The 25352-nt window shown below is 42.6% G+C and overlaps 1 protein-coding gene across 6 annotated transcripts in view; it reads right to left on the bottom strand.

The window, feature by feature from the left end:
• Positions 1-3409: 3409 nt before the first annotated feature.
• The window catches only part of LOC126443004 (uncharacterized), a 35696-nt gene continuing 13753 nt past the window's right edge, over positions 3410-25352 (bottom strand). For all 6 annotated transcript variants that reach the window (XR_007581803.1, XR_007581804.1, XM_050090854.1 and 3 more), the window contains one exon: positions 3410-3681. The gene's annotated coding sequence lies outside the window, so the exon portion shown is untranslated. The remainder of the gene's footprint in view (positions 3682-25352) is intronic.

Below are 25352 nucleotides of genomic sequence, written 5' to 3' on the forward strand. Positions count from 1 at the left end.
AGATTTCACTACTGCCTGTGATATTAAAAATTCTATCAAAAGCCACGTTAAATCGGCTAGAGCCACAGATAGGAGAATAACAAGGAGGGTTCAGGAAGGGGAAAAAATGCAGTGAAGAAATCTGGTGCCTGAGAACAATACTGACAACAAGGAAGTCCAGGAACGCCACAGTAACATTTGTCGACTTCAAGAAGGCCTACAACTCCACAGAAACACTCTGTAACGCACTGCAAGAAATAAAGGTATACAAGGCCAGAAAGCTGATCCAGCAAAACATTAACAGAAACAACATACAAAGTGAAATATGTGGGACAGATTTCTGAACTATTCAGACAGGAGTGAGACAGGGAGATTGTCACCCATTCTATTTAACTCTGTTTTCGAGAAAATAATCAGACAAAGGAGTCAATGGGGTAAAGATGATGAAATACAAGGATAGGATCATCAACATAAAACGTTTGGCCTTCACTGGTGATACAGACATCACAACAAATTACAGAAGCTCTAGAGATGCTACAAAAAATCTCAACCAAAACAGGACTACAACTCTCATATCATAAAACGCAGTACATGGACACAACATTCACAGACACACACCCGCTGGTAATGAAGTATGGACAATTAACACAAGTAGAAAGTTTCAAATACCTGGGAGAGATTATACATTAAAAAGGACTGAGCTCTATGTTCGATAAAGAAAGGATCACAACACTACAAAAGGCATACAGACATACATGGAACCATTAGAACAAAAGAAATATTTCCACCAATGTGAAATTAAGGCACTATAATACAGTAGCCTCACCAGAGGCCTAGTATGCTCAGAAACAACAGTAGCGAGGGAGGATATGTGAAAACAAGAGGGGGAAATAGTGACAAAGATCTACGGTCCGGTTCAAAACAGAGGATCCAGAAAAGAACTGCGAGAACAGGCGGAGACGATTGCAAATGTCTTCGCGAAAAGAAGGGCAAAGGTCTTTGGACACACACACAGGATGAATGAAAACAGATGGACTTATAAGATTTTTAACATAGTGACAATCAATACAGTCAAAACCAACTGGGTAATGAAAATCGCAGAAGACCTCAAGAAACTGAACATGTCCACAGAAATCGAGCAGATAGAGAAAAATACAGAGAAAACACCAGGAAATAGAAATTTCAGCAAATGCCCAAAGAGCAGAAAACAGGAAAAAAGTGAACAGAAGAGAGAAAGAAGAAATACATCAAATATACGGGAGGTTTTCGCGAAGAAAAAAGAAAGAGAAAAAAAACGTCATTCCTCCTTAAGAAGAATTAATGGTGGTGGTGGTAATATTACCAAATGCACTATGCAGGGGGGCACGACGGCAAAGTGCCAGGCACGAAACCGAACGCTTGGGGGTTCAAACCACACTCGATGCTAGGATTCTTACGTGCCACTTATAACTCTGCGTAGCACAACGGTTGGGAGTCCAGGCTAAGGAAGGCGAGGGCCTCGTAAATAGAGCACTGTCCGGTGTTCAAAATGAGCTTTGGACTGATGACAACTCTACTTTACTACACCGTGCACTGGTGCCTACAGTTCACAACGGGGTTGTATACTCTCCTGTAAATGTGCAGTAGGTTGCTGTTCGATGTGAGAGGAAACTGAAAATCTCCAAGTATTCAAAAACAAGGGAAAACTGTACCTTAGTATGAAGTGTTACATGTCATTTAGGCAAATGACATTTCACATTCCTCGTGTAGTACAAGGGAAGGCGATCATGACAGAATAATGTTAAGTAGGGAGTATGTTGCTGCACACACACTGTGCACAGTTGTTTGTTTTCATACGTGCAGATATCGGACGGGAGTTGTGGAATATGAGAAAACGTCAAGGTACGACGACAAACAGCTACACCTGCTGTGGGCGGGGCCTTCTACGTTTTGGCGTCACGATCGTCAGAGACCAACTGCACTCTCCGAGAATGAAAACAAAAGATAAGATGGTTCTGTGACCGATAAAATATATTGTAATCTCGAACATCGCATTGAATCTTCGAGGCATATGTAGTACGAAAAGAGTTGTGTTCTCCTCTAATTCACGGTTCACTCTACTAATCTGCACACCCATTCGAGGAAATATATGTTTGTAAAATGAAAGTAGTGGACATGCTTTTTTGTGATACGAGTAGAATTTATCTCCTTTTGTTCCAATAACAGCTACAGAATATGAAGAAGTCGAGCCTTTCCTTGGTTACACAAGCGACTACTTCAAGAGTGTCACTACAGTGACAAAAAGGAAAAGGAGAAGGAGAAGAAGAAGAAGGAGAGAGAAAGAGAGAGAAAGGGAGAAGAAGAAGAAAGAAAGAAAGAAAAGAAGAAAAACAATGGATAAGTGCATCAGATGATATGTCGGGTGACAAGTCTCGTGAAGTATTCTGACTCAGCTTCAACTACTACAAGGAGCGAAACAGCAGCTACGTAAAACCTTAAACTGACAAGAAAAACACTTCAATTAGACTGTGCCACAATTTGTCTCAATATCTGGATTAAGAGATGCAAATTATGCTTAGCTCCAGTGTTCATATTAAAAGGTTTTGACAGAAGAGCGATAATGGATGACGTACTTTCTGAAGTTGCATAAGTGGTTTGTTTGAAACAGCAGCAGCAGATCAGTCCGAGAGAAGAGCTGTGGTCCTTTCTTCAAATCAGTAGCCTTTGCGTATATACAGTATAAAGTAATTTGTAAGTAATTCCCTGTAATTGTCATTACAAGCACCGTTCATAATTTGTTGTCAATACATTTTACAGAAGCAGGGTCTATTAAGAAACGACGAATTTCAGTCGACTCGGTAATTCCTATTACGGTAACGACTCACTCCAGACATTTCGCTCACACAGATTTTCTCCCACACGTCTTTGTGGCTTCACTGGCCCTGACAAGAGAGCACACGGTAAGTCTCAGAATTCGTCACACTCCTTACCAAAGTGTGGAAAAAGTTTCAAAACACACAGGAAAAAAATTTTTTTTTCCTTTTAGTGTACAATGTCAACTACAATTTGAATACACTGGGTTTTATTTCAAAACAGGAAGGTTCAGCACGCAGTGAGAACATTAATAACAAACTGAGCCAGATAGCTCACCCTCACCTCCGATTGTGCTTTTCTGTGTCGTCCTAAACGGGAACGAGAACGAAAAATGTCTCTAAGTCCCTCTCCCCAGTGCTAGCAAACAGAAGACGATTGATGACAGACGGGGCAGACGCAGAGGCCGTTCTGCATTCCATACTGCACGACATGGCACTTTAAATCGATTGGGTGTCACCTCGTCTCCCTCAGATTGTTTGAGGCAGCAAAGTGAAATGTATTGCAGACAAAATAAAATAGCGTTTATATGACTCTGAACTACACATTGTAAGTAACAGTTTTGTTCATTATATCAGTACTTTATTCTGACGAGTGTAAATTAAAATTTACACTGTTTACAATTTATCATTTTTACATTTTCCTCAAGATTTGATCCATACGTGTAGCTCCAGGCTCTTTTCTTCTGAAGCAAAAATTGTTACGCACTTTTCAAGAGGCACAACGTGAGACACTTCCAAGTTTTTACTTTATCTGCAGCGGCCCACGGACCAAACTGTTTGGCAGTTGTAGATAGTGGTATTGTCCAGTGTTTTGTCACAGTTTTAAACTCGATTGGGTCGAACTGGTATCCTGAAATGAAAATATAAGAGCACATTATCATAATAAGAAATGGTTAAAACATTCTCATGTACAAGACATCTACATGCACAACTACAACTACACACACACACACACACACACACACACACACACACACACACACACACAGTATGGGAAACAGTTGTCACATTTGCTGTACGTCTCAAAAAACAGAGTGGGGGCTGGGGTGCAGAGCGGCTGTCTTTGCAGTTCTTACACAACCTGTATGTCAGTGGTAGTAGGATCGTTCGTACTGCAGTCAATCTCAAATGCCCGTTCTCAAAACTTTATTGATGAAGTTCTGCGAAAAGAGCATCACCTCGCATCGAGTGATTCCCATCTGAGTTCACACAGCATTTCAATACCTGTGTGTCGACTGAATGTAGCAGTAACCTCTGAACTGTTTCAGTGTCTCTTTAATTAGGGATCCCAAACACTCGACCAGTATTCGAGAGTGGGTCGCACGAGTGTTCTGTATGCATTCTCCTTTATAGGTGAGCTACACTTTCCTACGATCTTCCAAATTCGACCCTCTGCCTCCCCTAACCTGCTCATTCTATCTGTACCACTATCCACCGTGAGACATTTAACCGATGCGACTGTCTCAAGCAGCACACCGTTAAAGCAACAGAGTATTACAAGAGTGTATTTCATACTCATTTTCACTAGCTTACATTTTACGACATTTAGAACAAGCTCCCAGTCATCACGCCAAATAGAAATTCCATCCAAATCACCCCGTGTCGTTCTACAGTCACTCTCTGACGATACTTTTCCGCACCTTAGGGCTGGGGAACGGTCGTTGATTGCTGCTCACCCCACCGGCAGATTATTCACATATATACAGAACAAGAGTGGTCCTATCGCACTCTCCTGTGGCGTTCCCGACGATACTTTGGTCTGTGACGAACACTCGTTACCTCGAACAAAGTACCGGGTTCTACAGCTTAAAAGTGATCGAGCCTCTCACGTATACGACAACACGTTCCGTACGCTCAGATCTTTGTTAACAGTCTGGGTACGCTCTGTGTGAAATGCTTTCTGAAAAACTAGGAATGCAAAATCTGCTCATCACCCTCCACCTGCGGGTCACAGGATATCGCGCGAGAAATGGGAGAGTCGAGTTTCGCACGAGCGAAGCTTTCTAAATCCGTCTCAGGGAAATTTATTAAACTCGAACTTTGAATATCCACAGTAATTCTACAGCAGATCAAAGATACGGGTACCGGTTCGTAACTTTGCAGATCTGTTCTTCTCCGCTTCTCGTGTACGACAGTCACCCCACAGTAAATTGGGACATTGCGCTGGCCGAGAGATTTGTGACAAATGCGAGCTAAGAGGCCAATGTGGAATAGCACACTCTGCAAAACCAAGCCGGGATTCCATATGGACCTGGAGACTTCTCTGTTTTCAACTCCCGCAGTTACTTACCGACGCCGAGGGTGCTCGTTTCCACCTCCTCCGTACGGGAGTCAAACGGTGGCACACCTATCTGATCTTCCCGAGTGGATGATTTTTTAAAAGCAGAATTTAAAACTTCAGTTACCCTTCTGCCCTCCCCTATCGTCATAACAGACTGGACGAGTGACCGAAAGAGACCTTCGATCCACTAAGTGATTTTACGTAGGACCAGAGCTCTCTCAGTATATCGGCAAGGTCTTTCACTAGTCTGAGACACTAGAAGTTGTCGTGAGCTTCACACGATGCACTCGACATAGAAACTAATAATCAATTATGTGGTTAAATTTTGAGGGTGGCATTCATTCTGTGCCAAGAAATATGTACAGTTTACTCAAAACATCTTTTTCCTTTCAGGATAGATGGCACTGTAATCGACAAAAACCAAATAAGTTTACTTTTGCAATTAAGAACTGACACATTTGATTCTATATTTAATTTCGAATGTAAATGTAAACTTTGTGTTTTAACGGTTGAGATAAACTTCGGTGTTGCAAATTTGATTGTACAAGACAATATGTTTCGCTCCTCCGATGTCCGGTTGGAAACTGTATTTAGTGCGATCCAGAAGCGGCGACGCGGACGTAATCGGCTTCCGTTCCCGTCGGGGTGCCCGACGTCCGCGTGACCCCCGCCCCCGCCGCCCACCACTGGGGCCGCCCTACTGCGACGAGTACTCACGGCAGCTGCAGCACCTCTCACTAACACTCGGCGGACATTCTAATTTTTTACGATCGCTGCGATTTCTATTCTGCCGGTGACGACGTAGCGGCCAGTGTGAAACGTACGGTGGTTGGACGGAAACGAGCACCGAAATCGGTCACGCCGAGGGCAGGGTCCGAGGGTGGCCACTGAAATCTAGCATTCCGCAGAAGCATCTCGTCTGCCGGGAATGTCAATTTCTGGCCACATTATTTGTATTGTACAATCACATTTGGAAAACTCGAGTAACGCTTGACCGTCAGTATCGACCATTACCAATCGAAGGTTTACATGTATGTTATAAATTAGATGTAGAATCGAATGTGTCTTTTCTCAGTTGCAAAAACAAGCACACTCAGTATTTCAAAAACCTTGTAATAAATGTGCCTTTGCGACCTAGACCATCTTATAATTTTCAAAAACACAATATTTGTCGGTTACAGCACCATCTACCACAAATACGACAATGGTTCGAGTAAACTGTACATTTCTTTTGGAACAGAATCCGAATATGCAATAAAAATGGAGAGGGGGGGGGGGGGGGGGGGTTTCCCATTTAAAAATACGAAGTTGCCTCCTCCCACACACGAGGTGCAGTCAGAGATGGCCAGTTGTAGCACGGACAGACGTCCCCTTTACTAATATTAATTTTTCACCGAGAACATTTTTTTCGCGCAGCACATATTTTTCGAGATATTTAGTCATTTCGAATTAAAACAACCACTCCCTACCACTGCTGCCAGCCCGACGCCTCCGCCTCGGCCGAGTCGGCTACCCGTCGTCCGAAAGTCTCCCACCTCCGGCGATTGTGTACTCGTACGAGACACGCGTCGTGCGGTACGACACCGAACCGTATACAGGCGGCAAGTTTATACACTGTACAGTCCCTCGCAGATGCCACCTTGCAGCTATATCGGATGACGCTTTCCACAGATGTGGTATTGCGCCAATACACTTTGTGACTTATTTCGAGTGCAAACTTCCTTTCAGTTGTCATTTTCAGTACAAACATCATTGTGAATTTGTGCAGTGAATAAATCATCTTTTAACACAGCAAGCAATCGTCTAAAAACTGCACATCAAGGAATCTCCCTTCAGAAAGGGCAGTAGGTACTTAAATACAGACGTATACAGCTATGACTCTCACTACTGTTGAAATCGTTACTACCTAACAGTTGGAACGACACCACTGCCCACGGTGGTGAGAAAGCCGCAAGGGTAGCGCTCGCTTTTTAATTAACTCTACAGTTAACTTACAAAATCGCTGTTGTATTTTTGCATTCCCAGCATTAGTAAATTATCGAGAGACACGTAAAGCAGCGAAATAAATGTAAGAATGGCCGATTTCACATATTCAGTAACACGAACTGCAACTTATTTGTGAAGAAATACTTTCAAATTGCGTACAACTGCAGCTTACTCTGGTGACAGAACTGGTGACAGCGAGAGAATATAAACACGTATTTCACTGACGAGAAGCGTATACTTCTGTCGCTGTCTGTTCGTATCGTAATAGGCACCTTCCTCAAAACATAACAATTTTGTACGTAGTCTACTGATTTGCACTTTCTTACGTTTCACTCTACTTTCTAATACACAAATATTTTTGTACATATAGTTACTGTTGCTTCAAAAGCTAATGTCTTTACCATCCTGTGTGTCTGTGTCTGTGATGTAGTGACAACTGTAAAACTGGTTTTTTTATTTTGCGTTGGACGAAGTTTTATTGCTTTTGATGTTTTATATCAGACCAGTGTTATTTTCCCTTCAGTTACAGTTGTGGTGGCCTATTTTGTACATTTAATAATGCAGGTATTGCATTCAATACACGTTTCCTACATTCCACATTCACAGATTTGACCGGAAGTGTAGTAACGGAAACATCACATTACCGTGTAGATCTACCGTACATGCAAGTACGGTGTCAACAATATCGTATTTATCCACCGACACTGGGCAAGTGGCTTTCAATTACAATCTCTCTCCTGTATGGGAATGTACATAACCGATGTACGAGTGCAGATTGTAGACACACACAGTTGACGATGTACGGAAGTTTGGGTCCGGCTGTGAAGTGCGCACGGATAGCCTAATAGCGAGACAACCACTCGCAGTAAGTGAGAAATCCAGGTTCGAGTCCCGGTCAGACATAAATTTTTATCAGCATTCCATTACACAGCTTACAGTTGTCCACATTCGCAATTGTCAATGCGTTTCACATAATTCTCCTTTGCCATTACAGTGCAGTTAAGATTTTGTCAGTGATACAATCGAGGACCTACGGATGCTGACATTCACAGACAGCATCGGTACTGTCTAAGGAATGGGATGAGTGAGCAGAGGAAAAAGTACTGGCCAATTACACCTATTGGCACAAAACGTCAAAAGAACTGGCCTTTCATCTGAACACAGTCCAAGGAAATCAACTTACGAGGTCAGTAAGCAGCAGCACATACCACAAACGGAGGTTTGGTATTTCTGAAAATGAAGTAAACAGTGAAACTGTAGGTAATTCGAATTTTATAATGTACAAATTACACTATGGCAATATCGGAAGTCTCATTTTTGGAGACAAGGTAGCTTTGTGTACGAGCGGCGAGATTAACCGACACGTCATTTGAACGCGGTGTGGAGAAAAGTCTTTGTGTGCATCTGAACATCATCGTGACTCACTGAAGGGCGTACAGTGTGGAATGGGTAATGACTTACTGTTAAATGTCATCTGCGTGATTCAGGGACGTAGTACAGAAAACCTATAAAGTAAGTACAAAAATTGTTTTGAACTTTATTTTAAATTCTCTGTAATTTTTATCGACACATCGGAAGGAATTAAGTAGTTACAGCTGTTTGTTATCACTCGTGTAAACAGTAAAACCGTCATGTCTCTTTGTCTGTCTGAAAATGCTAATCTCCGAATCTACTGGACAAATTATCAAGATGGAACTTGAGAATAGCTTGGTGCAACATATGTGCTTTACTTCTTCAAAATATGATCACAGCTAAAAACAGGGATTGTAATTTAAAGACTAATCTACAATTGTCATATCTGTCTGTCTAAACACACTAATTTCCAAAACAACTAGATGAATTTGAAAAAGGTTCTGGCAGGTAACTTGAGGGTAGCTTGGGACAACATACAGGCTTTACCTCCATCATGGATTTATTAATAACAACAACAACATCCTAATATAAAGTATTAGGGGTCTGCTAAGATTAGTAGTTTGGGTGTTTACAACTGTAGTGACACGATCATCAAGGGATAGTACACCAAAGAAACAACAAATGGTTGGTATTGTGTTTTTTTTTTTTTTTTTTTAAATAATAATAAAAAAACCTGCAGTAGCAGAGTTAAGTGCCACAATATTATCTTTATGGATGTCAACTAACACCGAATTTATTTGAATAGGATACAAGGATTTACAGATTTTGCTTTGTGTATCAAAAACTTAATGAAATTGCTTTATTCTTTCAATACTTTTTACTTATATTGACTTCTTGTTTAGGGAAAACGGATTTATTGATGAAGAGATCCTACAGGGGTTGTCTTCTACCGAACGAGGTACACAACCATAAAAAGTGATGGTATGCAAAGGCCCTTCTTTAAATTCCATTGCAAAGCACGAACGTATAGCAAGTTCTACACATTTTCTTAGAGCTCTGTAGTGATTCCCGACATCAAATTTACCAAATCTAAATATTTACAAATATATGGTTGTCCTAAATAACTTACTTTAATTCTCGGGTCATTCCACGTCAAATCAACGCAGAAAAAGACCATTTTCAACCTCACGTATCATTTTTTCTTGAAATTTGGCACAGGTTTACTACTGGTTACACTTGAAAAAATACGAAAATTTCCTGAGATTTGTCAATTTGTTTTTGAATTATGAAGTCCTAAAGTTGTCATAAATGAGCCCAGAAACAGGAAATGACCATTTTGGAAACTGCTGTAAAAGCTTTCATAATTGGTGACAGAATGAAGGTTCTCAAGACCGGATGACGTAGCTGTTGGTAAACCTTTCGGGGTATCGGGTTGTGGACAACGGTCTTATAGCCTGTAAGATTTACCGGCAGCAATTTCCTAAATGAGCCACACACCCAGAATCCCCTTTCCTATGACACACAAACACCGTAAAGGTTAACATTAGAAAAGAAATTTAAACAAAATTTAAATTTTTAGTGTAATTTTTTCAAAAAGCACACATTTTAAAAGTTATTCCACGAATAGCCAGTACAGGGTGTACATGCGGACACTTTTTCCCAAGCGAAAATACGTTATAACCCAGGTTGAAAGTACATTTTTTCCACGTTAAGTTAAGATATACTTTCCTTCGAAGCTGTAAAACTTATCAATCCTTCGAATGGTAAAAGCTTTGTACACCAGCAGAGAATTTTCCGGGTCTTTAGAAAACTTAACCCAGTACAACAACACCACGTTTTGGAAAGATTTACGATGTGCGGCAACACGTACACTGCATATTTTTGTACTGTGAAAGTATAAACGTGAATTTCACCAAATACAGCACAACAACTTCCGAAGCACTGAAATCGAGATTACACTTCGAGATGGGGTTTCGTCAGCCAATCGTAGCTTCTGTGATGTGATTTTATCAGCCAATGACAGTGGATATTAAGAGCACAGGGTATGTGATGTTGTCAGCCAACAGGAAGATCACTTAAGTAGTGCGAACATATAAATAGGAAAAGTTAATGGTTTAAATCAATACACATACAGTATAGCTACAAGAAAAGATAAGCTTTTACAAACAGGGTGTCCCATTTATCTTCACCACCGTAAATAAGTGTTTGTTCAGATGCAAATTACAAAATGTTTCAAGCAAATGTCCTTTAGCCGTCGGGGGGACATCAATCGGCACGATTGCCTCCGTTGCAGCTTTGTTTTTTACAAAGATATGAACAGCGGTATGACTTTTTGAAATGGCACCCTGTATTTTTTTATTCAGTAATTCATTTCCTCTCCTAAAGACCTATTCAAAAATGTATCACAGTGTACCATTCACTGAAACACAGTATTAATTACGTAGCACAACGCTGACGTTGACGCTCCCAGCACTTAGTGCAGGTACTCGGGGTAATGGAACACATCCACGTGCTGACATCGAAAGAGGACAAATGTAAACATGCGTAGAATGCACACCTGTCATTCCGTCAACCACTGTCAGTTGAAGAGTTGCGAGAGTAGAATGTACACCGACAAAGAGAAGGTAGAAATGCTACTCACCTGTAGAGGGTGTAAGTCAGCAGAACAGTAATTGCAATACTGTTTTCTTATGTACGGGTACATTTAATACAGCAGTTTAGTCCTTTTAAATACTGTTGTGTAGAGTAGCCATACAGTAAAGGCTGTCCTTCCTACAGACTGCATCAACATAACGTTTGTTTTATTGTTGTTGTTGTTGTTGTTGAAGGTAGGTGAAACGCTACGCAGGCAGCGGAACTGTACAGAGGGCGATATCCTGACAAGAACCCAGCTTCCCGACACATGTTTTCTCGTCCCGTTGCGACGCTTCGGGGAACGAGAAGTTTCAGCCCAGGACAATGCAATCGTCCTAGACTCGTACAGACGAAGCTGCCGGAGTTACTGTTCTCACTTCTGTCGCTATGAATCTACATGTGAGCACACGACAGCTCGAATGTGAGATTGGCATTCCTAAAAGCAGTGTACATCTTATTCTTACACGTCACCAGTTGCACCATTACCAAATACACATACATTAAGAATTGCGTGGGAACGATTTCCAGAATCGTGTACAGTTCTGTCAGTGGGCACACCAGCAAATCCTTGCCAACCCGAACTATTTCTCCATTGTTCTATTTACTGACGAATGTTCCTTCTCAAACAAAGGACAGGTAAATACGAGGAACACGCACTATCGGTCCAGCGACAACCCACGACGGCTCGGGCAGGTGGAACATCGGTGTCAGTGGAGAGTTAACGTCTGGTGTGGGATAGTCGGTACTACAATTATTGGCTCTTATTTCACCAATGGTGGTCTAAACGGCACAGCGTATGCCAACTTCCTCAGCCAAATTCTTCCTCCTCTTCTAGACGGAGTGCTGCTACGAACCAGAATAATTATGTGGTACCGACACGGTGGGTGTCCTTGCGTGCACGTCGTGTTCTGAACCGAGGTATCCTGCCAGGTAGATTGGTCGAGGAGGAACAGTTACTCGGCTTGCTAGGTCTCCCAATTTAAATCCTCTGGACTTTTTTCTTTGGGGATGCATTGAAGATGTCGTCTATCGCAATATTCCGACAACTCCAGAGGACGTGCAGGAATGTATCGTAGTGCCTGTAATTCTCTTAAGCAGGCAACACTGGAAGCAGTAAATAATTCTTTCATTCAATGAGTGCACCAGTGAATCGGTGTCCAGGGTCACCACTTTGTGCACCTTTGAATGTTCTACTCCTGGGCAATGGTACAGGAGAGTCAAAGTCAATTTTGTGCTACGTTTTTACTTGCTTAACATTTGATTTCTGACAACTCCAGCGAGTGGACGAGTTCGTGATCCCGGGATCAAACTCAGTGTTCTGTTATGCAATTAATAACGTTGTGTTTCAGTAAATGGTACACTGTGATACATGTTTGAATAGGTCTTTAGGAGAGCAAATGAATTACCAAATAAAATATACAAGGTTCCATTTAGAAAAGTCATACCGCTGTTCATACCGTTGTAAAAAACAAAGCTACAACGAAGGAAATCGTGACGATTTGTGTCCCTCGGATGGCTAAAGAACATTTGCTTTAAAAATTTTGTAATTTGCATCTGAACAAAGTTATTTAGGGTGGTCGAGATAAATGGGACACCCTGTATAATACTGGTGATCAACACTGTTTTTCCTGTTTTCTTCCCAACGGTATGGTTAGGCAGGATCCTAAGAGCACAGCTTAAATTGCAGCATCTGAATATTCTGACAAGCACAGTTATAAATTTCATTGCTGTGCACTGAAGATTTCATATGTTACCTGGCTAAATGTGTGTTCCGTCAAGCACTTCAACTTTTTAGAAAAGCCAATTATCTGTGAAACTGCTCAAGAACTGAAGTAGCACGCCCCTCCTCCCTTCCCCCCCCCCCCCCCCCTTTTTAAGGGATAATTATACTTTTTGCCATTTTTACTGCATAATTCGTAATCTATGAAAGAACTAAAATAAATATGAAAAACTAATCTTTACGCTCTGTCTTTTTTTAGCATGTGTTAGCCTTTAAGATACAGCAAACTCAAATGTGCTAATAAAATTTTAAATAATTGCATAAATGGCTTCTTTTCTGGGCCCAAAATTTTTCTAAGTGGTTGCTCCTCGACGTGACAAATTTTGAATGAGACTCAAAAACATGCGGAATTTAAGAAATTCATCACATATTTGCACATCTACATAACTCATCTTGGGTAAAAGGAAATTTACTTTGAAAGTAACACTTCTCAGTCCACCATCCCCAATATTTTTTCACAACCTGTTAGATATGTGAACAGTTGTGATGTCACACTTATCAGAAGCAGTTTGTTGTCAGGAAGTCCTCGTCCTAAAGCCTCCGAAACATTTTGCTGTCGGGAAACGTTTGCGTGTGCACTGTATTTTGTTGTTGTAAATGGTGTATTTTCTTTACAGCGAAAGTTTTATTTTGGTGTTATTCACTTGTTTACATTTTACTGCTGCAGTAATATTCTGCAGTTGCGGGCTAGAGTAAAATTCTTAGAGTATCAGTTCTTAGAAGTCAAAATTACAAAAGTTTAACTGAAAACTGAAACAATGAAAACTTTCCGAAATTCTAAAAAAAAAATCACAAGTGAAATAATTCTTGAGTTTCACGCAGATTTCCCGATTGTCCAGGAGTGTACACGCCTTGTACTTCTTGTACTCTATTCGGAGATTCGAGGGCCACCTTTCAAATTTATTTATTTATTTTTGTCTAGTGTCAAATTTTTTTTTTTGTTCCTTAAGTCAAATAAAAATTGTGTGGGCAGTGATTTTCAGCAGGTGATAAGTCAAGTGAATATAGACATCGAGACATTAATCCAATGGTCTTTTTCCATCAAATCTGCAATCGTTTGACATGATGTGTGACAATGAAGAATGACACGACATTTCCATTTTTCCCCCAATTTTAGTAATGACATATGGCACACAATTTGTTGTATACCATTTGGCATTAACTGTGATCCTCAATCTTCTAAAGCAAAGGTCACAATGTATAAGTTTAACCAAAGGAAAAGGCAATCATTTTCACGGAACTGCTTTGCGAACGAATCAAATTAGTAATATTCGGTTCATCTCAGTGCACCTAAATTTTCGACTGCAGCTTACAACACACATATCTCACCTCTCCATACAGTGTCGTACACAGATTTTCCATCTGTTCTGTCAAATTTTTTGAGTATTTCTTTATACCGATTGAGATAAGCCTGTTTTTCAGCACCAGTCTAATTCTGCAGAATCTACTGCAAACACATCTATTTCACGGCTAAATGTTGGTGCAATATCGAATGTAATGGTATTCCTCATGTCACCTATCTCTCACATGACAATCTCCTTCAATTGTGTTGCAAATGGGAAGGATGACAGAATTTCATTATGAATATTCTATAACTGGGATAGGGATAGGGTCACAACTCTAGCAGCTTCAGTTTTGTTGAAATTTGTGCAGAATGTCCCTAAAGGACTCACAGGGAAACACGCTACATTCTTCAAAATGAGAAACACAGTAAGCTCCTTATCTTCGGCAAGCCACTACTTCCGACATAATAGAGTTGGGCAACTCCAACTTCAAATTCCAGCAACATTTTGGACAGAACACAGAAATGAAAGAAAGCAATAGCCATGCCACAATCTCTCTTCATACTAAGTGAAAAGTTACCCCGCAACAAGTTCGTATAATTTTTGACAATGAATAGGTAAAGAATGAAAGCTACTGAAAACACGATCATTTGTCATAGCCACCCTGCTGGAAAATTATTGAACTGTTAAGTTTCCCACAATTCTATTCACTACATTGTGAGCTGCTTAAGTTTCCAAAAATAGTTAATTTTATCTATACTTGATACCACATAAGGCTAGAATTAACACCAATGAAAAGATCATACCATAGTCCAGCAGAAACACGAGGTTGGCCTCCATCCAAAAATCTTTTAGTTGTTCTTCCAGTATCCATCCTGAGGACATGTCCAAGCCAGGCTATTCTTCTACTTTTTATAATTCTTACGATGTCAGCTCCTCGTACGAGGCGGTCCAACTCTACATTCCAATATCCTGAGCTACTGCTCGTCAACACTCGTTAGCATCAAGTTTCGCATCCGCAGGTTAAAACTGGCCTGACCGTGACTTTGTATAGATGGAGCTTCAACTGCCTATTTCAGAACCTAAGGCCAACAATTTCTTAAACATGTGCAAGCATCTATCTGCTTAGGATGTGCAGTTTGATTTCAGTTGACATGGAATTTGTGCTGTTAATATTAGAACCGAAATAGTCAAAGTTCTGCACATGTTCAAAATCTCCAATTTAATAAAAGAAAATATCAGATACCTTCATTTATGAGCATTCTAGTTGGCTACCTCAACTGAGTCACAAACTGATTCGATTTTATTTCCACCGTTCGTGCCCTCGAGTTACCCACCAATACCAGCATGCAACCCAACAGCTGTGGACACTACAAATTCACTTTTACAGTAGCAGTTTATCCCTATTTATACTGTTACTCTATTCTCCATTGTCGGAGTTAGTTCTTATATAGAAAAGACTTGTGGGCAGTATAACTGAAATGTTCAATTGCCTTGAAAGTGTATTATTTTAAATGAAGCTCCTGTCAGATTTGATGTAATGCAACACCGCACAAGACATAGTCCGAGGTTGCGGTCATAAAAATGCCGCAAGTGGGCTCAATCTTGATGAATTTGAGGAAACTGGTGCAAGCACACAATGTTTTAATTGTTTACATCAGAACTAACTGGCCAAAGAAATGAAGGAAAACTCTAATATATCTAATTGTTGAGGAAAAAAGTTTCATTTTGACCTCAGAGCTAATCCATCATACAGACTATGGAATAAATTAGGTGTTTCAGAAAGAAAGGTAAAATCAGAATGAAGTTAGGAAGCAGGAACACTTGCACATCCAAAAATTTTGTCAATTACATCCAAAGTGGCACACGACTGTACACTCAGTTCGTATGTGGACTAAATGACAGAATGTAATGTGATTGGCAGGGAACCGACACGACAATTAATATAATTCTTGTTTTTCTGTTTACAAATGTAAGCCATACTTTTGCAGCTTCGACGAAGCAACACAAAAGTAAAAATAAGAGCGTCTACTGGTGTTAAAAATTTTAACTTTAAGATACACACTGCATCAATTCAAAATTTTCCAGCACATTTGAAAAGATAGAGTGCCAGGGGCATTGCTTTCTGATCTCCATTTACATCAATTCTCTGTTCCGAAACAAAACGTCGTCCAGATGATAAGTTGCCGGCTCCTCGCTCTATCGTGCATTTTGAGCTCTGAAGATGGTGGCCCTCGTGAAGGTGGCTCTAGTACCTGCTGTAACTTTGCCAAAGTTCGTGCAGGACTCTTTAAGTACATTCCGTACAAATTTCAACAAAACTGAAGACGGGCCATTTGATGGCATCTCCCAGGCAAGATCATTACGAATGCCAAAAGGCGGTCCGAAGTATTACCGTCGACTGAGCTCGTATCGAAACCTTAAAAAAGCCACCTGATTGAAATCTTTGCACAAAAATCAAATTTTTCACAACAATATTTCCTTAAACCCACAGTGTAAACAAATTACTCTTGTAATTTCTGGGCTGCCATTGTTCTAACAAAAAAAGATAAATTTAGAAGGAACGGTCCAGCCTAACAGCAATATTTAGTGACGGTGATAAACACTCAGAATACGACCCTCGTAATGGCGCACCTGAGGCCAGGAACAAACGGCAGCACTTCGTTAGTTGCAAGTAGAGACCCGGACGAACAAGAGGAGAAGTGAGCCACTGCCATCACGGGGGTGCAGAATGCTTTTCATTTTAAACAGAAGCCGTGGCAGCTGCCGTGTGGACAGGTGGAGTGTGGCAGGCTTTCCATTTTGTATCAGTCTGCAACCGACAGAACAGTATTTCGGCCCACGAGAGTACAGGACTTTATGTACCGTAGCTGTGTACAGAAAATACTGTCAGCCTAGAGTGGCACAGGGTTCGTATTTATACACTACGTGCAGACAGGATTCTCCGAGTCAGCATTCTACTCGGTACCTGGAATTGTGACGAGGGTGCAAAATCTGAACTGCTAACTGCAATCGTGGCTGAAACATCGGTTTTTATCCAGCAGCAGTTGTTGTTGTTGTTGTTGTTGTTGTAGTTATTTTCAGCCCTGAGGCTGGTTTGATGCAGCTCTCCATGCTACTCTATCCTGTGCAAGCTGCTTCATCTCCCAGTACCTACTGCAACCCACATCCCTCTGAATCTGCTTAGTGTATTCATCTCTTGGTCTCCCTCTACGATTTTTACCCTCCACACTGCCCTCCACTGCTAACTTTCTGATCCCTTGATGCCTCAGAACATGTCCTACCAACCGGTCGCTTCTTCTTGTCAAGTTGTGCCACAAACTCCTCTTCTCTCCAATTCTATTCAATACCTCCTCATTAGTTACGTGATCTACACATCTAATCTTCAGCATTCTTCTGTAGCACCACATTTCGAAAGCTTCTATTCTCTTCTTCTCCAAACTATTTATCGTCCATGTTTCACTTCCATACATGGCTACACTCCATACAAATACTTTCAGAAATGACTTCCTGACACTTAAATCTATACTCGATGTTACAAATTTCTCTTCTTCAGAAACGCTTTCCTTGCCATTGCCAGTCTACATTTTATATCCTCTCTACTTCGATCATCATCAGTTATTTTGCTCCCCAAACACCAAAACTCCTCTACTACTTTAAGTGTCTCATTTCCTAATCTAATTCCCTCAGCATCACCCGACTGAATTCGACTCCATTCCATTATCCTCGTTTTGCTTTTGTTGATGCTCATCTTATATCCACCTTTCAAGACACTGTCCATTCCGTTCAACTGCTCTTCCAAGTCCTTTGCTGTCTCTGACAGAATTACAATGTCATCGGGGAACCTCAACGTTTTTATTTCTTGTCCATGGACTTTAATACCTACTCCGAATTTTTCTTTTGTTTCCTTTACTGCATGCTCAATATACAGATTTAATAAGATCGGGGAGAGGCTACAACCCTGTCTCACTCCCTTCCCAACCACTGCTTCCCTTTCATGCCCCTCGACTCTTATAACTGCAGCAGCAGTAGTTTCATACATTATGATGCAGTACCATACCCAGGCAACACTTATGTCGAATGACTGGCCGTGGGAGCCTACACTATTAAACCCTCTTTTATGTTTTTCAAGCAACTTTAAAAATCGCGTAAATGGCAGAAAAATGTAAATGTTACGAAATAGGTATTCATATCAAGTAAAATATTCAACTTTTTAATATATAACTGGTTAGATAAAAAGTCTACTCACCAAGATGCACCAAGAGAAAAGGCATATAAAGGAATTTAAATATGCCAGGTTTCGGAGCTAGTGCTTCCTTCTTCTTGCAGAAGGTTTGAAAGAGAAGGAAGGGTGAAGGAATAAGACGCAATATTTAGGAAATAGGTAGTGTTCGGTAAAGTTGCCCAGAATCCCGGGTCAGGGAGACGTAATGGACAGGATGAGAATGAAAGCCTGACCATTGGTGATTGCACTGGACAAGATTTGAGAGCTTAAAGGTGGAACATAAGATAACATGCAAGACAGAGATTACTGACAAAACATCGTGCACGAGTTAGGTTCAAATGGTACTAAGCACTATGGGACTTAACATCTGAGGTCATCAGTCCCCTAGACATAGAACTACTTAGACCCAACTAACCTAAGGACATCACACACATCCGAGCCCGAGGCAGGATTCGAACCTGTGACCGTAGCAGCCGTGCGGGTCCAGACCGAAGCGCCTAGAGCCGCTCGGTCACAGCGGCCGGCGCACAAGTTACTAAGTGCGGAAAGCTAAGTGCACTGCATGTGGTAGAGGTGGGAGGTGAAAAATAGCCAGGAAAGAAAATGAAAAATGTAGAAAGGAGTGAAGAAAGGAATAATCACTTAGAAAGAAAGTAACAGTTACTTAAAAAGACAGCCAAGACTGAAGATACTGACCTAAGTCAAGCCCAAGTGTGTTATAATGTTAGTTCTCACTTGCAGAGTTCTGAGAATCCGGTGTCTTGGGGGAAGAATCGAGATGACACGTGCGGTGAAAAGGGCACCGAAGTAAGGACTGTCATCTCGCAGGGCACACACTGCAACAGGATATCGAGTGTTGCCAATATACATCCTCCGTCTGTGCCCATCGATCCCGACTGACAAGTAGGTGGTAAACGCGCCGACGTAGAAGGCCAAACAGTGTTTACGTAACAGCCGGTACACGACGTACCGTTTCACAGGTGGCTGTCCCTCTGACAGTATACGTTTTGCCAGGGTCGGAATAGTCGGTGGTAGGAGGGCAGCAGGGACGGTCACAGGGGTAGGAGCCGTAGGATAGGGAGACGGGTGCAGGAGGAGTGAAGGGTCCGACAAGGATATTGCGGATATCGGAAGGGCGACAAAAGTTATCCTAGGTGTGGTGGGAAAAATCTCAGACAAAATGGACTTCATTTCAGGGCACGATTTTAGAAAGTGACAGCCTCGGCAAAGTAGCCGATTAATACATTCGAGACTAGGATAATACTGGGTGGCAAACGGTGTGCTCCGAAGTTTTCTTTTTTGCAGCGATCGGCAGTAGCCGGTCCGGATGTGACGGTCTGAGAAATCTGCTTTCGAACTAGGCAGGTGGGGTAGTTACATCCAGTGAAGGCAGAAGTGAGAGAGGAGGTGTACTGCTGTAAAGAGTCTCCATCCAAACAAATATATTTGCCTCGAATGCAGAGGCTGTACGGGAGAGAATGTTTGACAGCTGTACGGGAGGGAACGTTTGACACGGAAAGGACAGTAACCGTCAAAATGTGAGTACTGTCGTTTGTTAGTACATTCATTGTGGACACAGGTGTGTAGCTGAAATTCGACGAGGACGAGATCGACATCGAGAAAAGTGGCAAGAGATTCAGAATACGACCACGTGGAATTTAATTGGGAGAAGATATTTAGAGATTACAGAAATTTTAACAGGTCTGCCTCACCTCGAGTCCATATGGCAAACACATCAGCTGCATATCTAAATCAAACCAAGTACTGAAGGTTTACGGATACCCGGAAAGCCACCACCGTGCAGTCCACGAAAAGGTGGGCATGAGAAGGAGCCCACTGTTGTACCCCTGATCTGTTTGTACGCTTGCCCCTCAAAGTTGAAGTAGTGGTCTGTAAGTTTAAAGTCGATCAAGGTGAGCAGGAAGGATACCGTACATTTGAAATCAGGTTGGTGCCGACTGAGGAAATGTTCGGGAGCAGACAGACGACGTACGTGGGCTACGGATGTGCAGAGGGAGTGGCGGCAGTGGCGACAAGTGAGGTGTTTGGTGGGTGTGGGGAAGGCACGGCTTTCAGACGATCTAGGAAACGGTCGGTATCTTTAATGCGGGAGAGGAATGTGTGTAGTATACGTCGAAGGTGTCGATCGACAGAGGCAGGTATACGTTGGGCGGGCGCTTCCGAGCCGGCAACTACGAGACGGTCGGCGTGACTGGGTACGTGAATCTCGGAAAGGAGGTAAAAGGAAGGAGTGTGCGGTTTGGACGGGATAAGAAGTTCTACGAACTGAGGCGTCAGTCCTCGCGAGGGTCGCGAGGTTTCGAGGAGGGACCGTAGGCGAGTCTGTACCGCAGGGACGGGTTTTCGACGGCAGACACGTCCCTCGTCTGCCGGGAGAATAACGGAGTTGTCGGCTTTCGGGGAACGCAAAGCCCGGAGTTCTGCAGAGGACAGGTTAGGGTCACACTGTAGAGTCCCGAGGGAGGTCGAAAAGCAATTCTGGACGCGAGGAATTCTCGGAAGGCACGTAAGGGACGATTCTGAGGTAGTGGTGACGGATCCGATCGGGACCGCGATCCGAACTGTTAGAGGCAGTGTTTGACGTCGTGCTCGCCGTCGGAAAGGTTTTGGCGTCGGGTTGCAAAGTGATACTTCCAGTTTACATTACGAGTGAAGGAAAGTAGATCCTTCACCAAAGCGGCACGATTAAATGCGGGTTTAGGGCCGAAAGCGAGACCCTCGGATAGTACAGATAACTCAGAGGGGAGAGTGCTTTACACTGAAGGTTACGAACACTGCACGACTGTGACTGGTTCCCGTGATTCTGAATGGAAACTGGTAGATGAGGCATACAGGTCACAGACTAGCCTGGTAAGTGCAAGAGGTTTCTCTATTTGAAACAGTTAAAGAGGCTGGTGTACAAAAGCATTATAGTCAGAAACGGGGACTTTACTTTTTATGTGTACATTCTATAAAATCTGCATAAGCCATTTTACTAACAGTACTAGCCCACAATTAAAAATGCTTATTTTTACAATAAGCATAATATTCCACTAAAATTCCAATTTTTTAATCAAAAAATGCAGAATAATAGTTTGTTTCAAATATTTCCTCGGATCATTTCTATTTATACTGCAGGTAGCAGCTACTGTAGCCGTTACCAGACGACGCTTGCAGTTAGTAATGTAAACAGTAGTCACGCGCTCCGTTTTTCCGTGCGTCGAGTTCATTTTGTGCGACAAAATGTCTGAACCTCCCAGTAGAAGTGTGCAATCACTACACAGGAAATTCACCTATCTGCTCACATTTTACGTGGTCAGACATGCGAATCTTCGTACTCAGTGCGGGAATATTTTGAGGAGGCAGAGGAGGAGATGGCAATGCGACTCTACTGTCCGTAATGAAGGTAGTCTAAAGAACTGCAGACAATCTGAAGATACACGAAAATACTGTCATCAGAGTTTGGAAGGAAAAATGCCGTGTCAAATGGGAGGAGCCCGGTTCATCCAAACTGCGAACACCTGGTAAAGGAGGACGAACAGAACAACGAGCAGTTAAGTACGGCCCTTTTTCACAAGCTGCCGTTCGTCACCACATACACGGATATTATGGAAGACAAGAACATTCCACTATAACAAAACTGTGCGTTACTCCCCACGAGGCAGAGTTATTCGGCGAGACTTCTCTGGTAACGGTCGTCAAAGCTCTCCGTTTTTTATACAAAAAATTGACGGACAAAAAATTATAATGGAGAGAGTGACATCTTAGCGTGGCAGTGTCGGTTTTGAGAAACGTCATTAAGCTGCAATTCGAAGAAACCTGAATAAATGTCTGTCATTCAGACAGAAAAGACAGGACAGATGATAATGTATGTGTGAGTTCTGCTGTTCCCATAGGCAACAGTGCAACAATTATTGTCTCGCAAACCAGAATTGCATCCGGTTTCGTACCTAACTGTCTCCTCATTTACAAATCGAGGAAAACAAGTGACTACCACGAAGGAATGAATTGCAATAATTTTCTGAAGTGGTTCGAGGGATAGCTACTTGAAAACTCTGATCAGCCATCTACCATCGTAATGAGTAATGCCCCGTAGCATTCAGTTACTAAAGATAAAGTCTCGACCACAGCAACAAAAGAAGCTGACGATGTCTAACAGTTAAAATGCGACAGTTTGGAAATTCCACACAATTTGTGTACAGCAGAACTCGTGGGAACGGTGACAAAAAACAAGTCAGTTTCAACGGCATGTCGCTGATGAGGCAGTTAAAGACTGCGGTCACAGCATTCTGGGCTTCCAAAGTACCACTGCCACTTCCACACCTTCGAAATGGTGTGGACGCAGATTAAACGTTACTTGCAACAAACGATAAAAGCTTCACTATGACGAAAATTTGAAAACTGTTAGTGGAAGCAGTGAAACAATTAACGCCAGAGAAGAGGGAGTTGTTAAGGAAGGACGCAAAAGTGAAGCGAAGCTAGTAACACTAAGAGCATAATTGTATCCTCAGGCAATTCCAGTGACTCTTCCACGGACCAGAGCTCAGATAATGACAGTCTCGAGGAAAAAGTTATCCTGAACTAAGTGGCATTTACCCTTTGCCGTCATTCCTCTCATTTCTGCGTATCTGTTTCAGATTTTTGGCATAATGGTGAGTTCTGCATTCACAGAATAAATCTCATATTAAGAAATGCTTCTCTCCAAAAGTATCTTCAGGTAAATAGAGCATGAGAAAAAAAGACACTCTAAATTCTCAGTACGAGCCCTAAATTCACACATCTCGTCTTCACGGTCCTGACACAAAATCTATGTTGACAGAGTAGAATCATTCTGCAGTCAGCCTCAAATGACAGTTCTCTAAGCCTGCACAACAGTGCCTCGCAGAAAGACCGTCACTCTCTATCTAGGGATTCCCATCAGAGTTCACAAAGCTTCTCTGTAACACCTGCGCAGTGATCAAATCTACCGGTAACAAATCTAGTGACACGCCTCCGAACTGTTTTGACGTCTTTCTCTGACCCAATCTGGTGAGGTTCCCAAACACTCTAATGGTACTCGAGAATGGGTCTACTAGTGTTCTATAAGCTGTCTCCAAGAATTCTCCAAACAAAATGAAGTCGAGCATTCGTCTTCTGTAATATCAACCTAATGTGCTCATTCAATTTCGTATTGCTTTGCAAAATTACACCTAGATATTTAAGCAAAGTGACTGTCAAGCTGCATTCTACTAATGCCGTATTCGAATGTTACACGACTGTTCTTCCTGCTCAAACTTTTCCACAGTTCACAGTTTAGTGTGTGAGAAAAGTGCAAGCCGAGTTTCACGAATGATGTTTTCTAAAACTGTGCCGATTTGCAGACGTAAGCTTCTCAGTCTCCAGAAAGTTTATTATATTTGAAGTGAGAATATGTCGAAGGATTCTGCAGCAAACTGAAGTTGGGGATATCGGTCTGTAATTTTGCAGGTGTGTCGTTCGACCCTTCCGATACGCTACAATCACCGGTGCCTATTTCCATTCGCTCGGGACTTTTTGCCGGGCGAGAGATTTGCGAGAAATGCGGGCTGAGTACGGGGCCGGTGCTGTGGAGTACTCTCCGTAAAACCGAACTGGGCTTCTGTCGGGACGTGGCTGCTTACTCGTTTCCAACTCTTCCGGCCGCTTCTCTAGACCGAGGAATTGGCACGACAGTCAAACAGTGTTACGTTCGTGCAGTTCTGTCGCATAAGTAATTTCTTAAACTGAAATTTAAAACTAGAGTTTTTCTTTTGCCGCCACAGACTGGTCTGCAAGTGACCGGGTAAGTTCTCCCCCCCCCCCCCCCCACCCTACCGAGTGTGTACTCCCGGTCTCTACTGAAACTGTCACCGTCCGTTCGGATCGCGGCCACTTCCTCTGTAACGGAATTCCGACACGTTGACTCCCGAGCCGAGACTCTCGTTCTCTCGAATACTGTTTCGAGTCCATTTTCCGGGCGACGCTCAGCTACGGCCGGCTCATCAATTTCACTTCGTTTAACATATCACTTGCGCTCGGTACAACTGTCTGCGACTGTACAAACTGTGTGACCTGTACAGATACTACCACATCCGCGAGGGACACCGTACATGTGGAGACCCGTGTCGTCTCCGACAGGGCCCTCGGTGCTAGAGGCTACGTCAGAGCAAAATCGTGTCGGCTCTGTGGTCGGCAGTTTCACTCCCGACGGCAGTGGCAGAGACGGCCGTCGGACACTCGAGAATTTTGTTCGAATCAACACGGCTCGAAAACTGAGAACATTTCATTCGAACGGGCCGGTGCAAAAGACTCTGAGGACACACGTCTTTCCTCTACGGCGAGGAGACGTAAATTGCCGTGCGAGACTGCTGAAAAAACAGCAGAAAAAGAAATCGCGTCTGCCGAGTTCTTTAGCATTTTTGCAATGCCGGTGGGATGAGGAGGTAACTCTTCACTTTGCTGTAGTTGAGGATCACATCTGAACCGCTGCAGTAGACAGAATTTTGAATAGCGTACAGCGGACACGGTACGAACTCTATCTCTATGCCAGAAACCTACTCGACTGGCGTCAATTTTTGTCACCGACCTAGTCGCCGTTCGATCGGTAGTGGGTGGGAGTAGCCGCGGCAGTAGAACGGTGCCAGATTCGTGCCACTTTGATCGCTTAACTCACAGAAGTGATGTGGAGAATGCTAAGTTCCACAGAACAGTCGTCAATCTCTCCGACCGAGAACCGGACGACGACTTCTCGGCAGCATCGATAGAGGCCTCAAATTTTCACCACTCCCGTGACAATTTTCTATATTCTTAGTGGAATAGAGCAATGCACTCGGCACCTCTCACACGACGCAGCTGAGGACGTCAGACTAACCGCCGGCCGTACACTGGCAAAAGCTAAGCGAAATCAAATATTAGCTGGGAGGAATGACGTGGCTTACGCTCGCTGTGGTTTCGAACTATGAAGACTACCACTTAAAGGTGC

This window comes from Schistocerca serialis, unplaced genomic scaffold (genome assembly GCF_023864345.2).
Source record: "Schistocerca serialis cubense isolate TAMUIC-IGC-003099 unplaced genomic scaffold, iqSchSeri2.2 HiC_scaffold_1420, whole genome shotgun sequence".
NCBI classification, from domain to species: Eukaryota; Metazoa; Arthropoda; class Insecta; order Orthoptera; family Acrididae; genus Schistocerca; species Schistocerca serialis.